Source organism: Gavialis gangeticus, unplaced genomic scaffold (assembly GCF_001723915.1).
Source record: "Gavialis gangeticus isolate Ggan-Ray unplaced genomic scaffold, GavGan_comp1, whole genome shotgun sequence".
Classification (NCBI taxonomy): domain Eukaryota; kingdom Metazoa; phylum Chordata; order Crocodylia; family Gavialidae; genus Gavialis; species Gavialis gangeticus.
The window spans coordinates 54,781,093-54,783,004 of record NW_017729030.1 but is presented as its reverse complement, the minus strand read 5'-3'; the positions used below and the strand labels follow the sequence as shown (position 1 = coordinate 54,783,004).

Below are 1,912 nucleotides of genomic sequence, written 5' to 3'. Positions count from 1 at the left end.
CCTGCTCACCCCCTTCCAATTTAACAAAAATTCAACCGCAGAGCAATAAATACATAACCTCTCCTTACTTTGCTGAAATTCCAGAGGACCATGTTGAAATGTAATGGAGCAAAAATTCTGGCTTGTCCCTCCTAAAATCCAATATGTTTTGAAAACCAGTGAGAGAAAGGGCAGGGTTACCTAACAGGGAAGACAGGGTTCAAACGCACGTGTGGTGAGTCCATAAACACAAAGGAGTGGAAAAGTTACACTTCAGGATATATCCATCTCTCTCTCGAATGGGAAGACTAGACAAGTTATAGGATCCAGGTGGCTAGACCACAGAGCAGGGAGGCTGTAGACTGGGAATGAGCAGCACCGGCAGGGCCAGGCAGCTGTTTTCTACCTAAACTATTTACCGGGTCAGGACTGGCTATCAAGGTTTACAAACGGGCCCTGGTACAAAAAAGGTTGAGAACCACTGCTCTAGCAGCCCTGTTCAACTAGGAAAATGTCTTTGTGGATGCTGCACTGCCTATATCAGTAACCACAGTGCACCAGCAACTGTCCCACAGTGCCCCTGTCCTAAGGCCTCCTGGATTTTTGGGGCAGACCCAAATTTCAAGGGGGTGTCCCAGGTCCCCCAAAGACTCCATAAAACAGGATTTTCACCCCAAATTTGAAAAATTGGTTCCTGATCAATGCTAGGCAGAATCCTCCTCAAGACCAATGTTAGGGCAGTGCAAAACAGCCAGCTACACAGGACCTGGTTATGTTATAACACCTATGGCACTGACTGTTTATTTTGTGGCTGGTATTAACATGGTTGCCTAGTAAAAAGAACCTGATGCAGATACTGCCTGACCCTGAATCTTTGCACGGGGCTTTTAGGTAAACCCCACCACTGGGTGCTCCTGCATTTTGCTCAGTATGATGCAGCCTAGTGCTGTGGGAGAGCAGCTGTATTGCATTGGGGTCAAGAGGGAGCTGCATTCATAAGCCATGACACCCAAGTTACTTAGCTCTCCCTCCTAGTAAAGCTAATCAGCTTATTCCCACACCGTAGTATGGCAACTCCACACACAGGGTAGCCATTCTGATTGTGGTGGTGCAGTTAGCTGCCACGGTAGTGATGGCTGCTTTTGTGCCCCCTCCTGAAAGTGGCACCCAGGGCTGCTGCTTTCGTCACCCATTCTCAGTTACACCACTGGCAGCTATAATAATCAGTCAGAAGTGGTGTAAACTACTTCCATTTCTGAAGGTCTGTGGAGCATATGGGATGGTACTACCAGAATCAGAGGAAATAGGACAAATTCATCCTCTATTGAAGTCAAGTAACACTATAGGTATCTTTTAGCTTATACCAAAGAAATGTGTAATTGAACATAGCAGGGCAGGTCCAATACTTTTGAGTGAAAAACTTGTTAGACATACTTGGCCCTGCAATTTTAATATAAAGCATGTCTGATACCACAGATTAACCTGTACCAATGTAATACAGAAGTTTCAGGATTTATGTACCTTATTCAGTATTCTCTTTTCAGTAGAAAAGCATGAAACAGTCATTAGCAGTGGTTGTCTCTAAAATAATCCACCTGGGAGACACTTGAGCAAATTGAACAGGAAGAGGAGAAATTCCACATGGCCACTAGAGGTCACCAAATATCTACCTTGCTTGATTGGTTACATTGCCTGAATGAGCTTTTGTAATACAGTTAATAACCAAGGATTATATCTGCTTACTTTTGCTTTTTAAAAATAATATATATATGAAAAAACACAAGGAAAACAAGTTATTTAATTGTTTAACTAGATGCTTATCACTGAAAATTGTAACTAAATGAATGATTTAAACCAGTTTAAATGGTAGCATAACCAGGGCAGGGCAACCACAGTAGGAACCCCAAGTGCTGATATTGGAGGGGGGGAGGAA

At 43.5% G+C, this 1,912-nt stretch overlaps 1 long non-coding RNA gene across 1 annotated transcript in view; it reads left to right on the top strand.

Moving 5' to 3' along the window:
• LOC109301242 overlaps positions 1-1,912 on the top strand; it is an 80,477-nt gene that overhangs the window by 5,928 nt on the left and 72,637 nt on the right. The window lies entirely within an intron of this gene.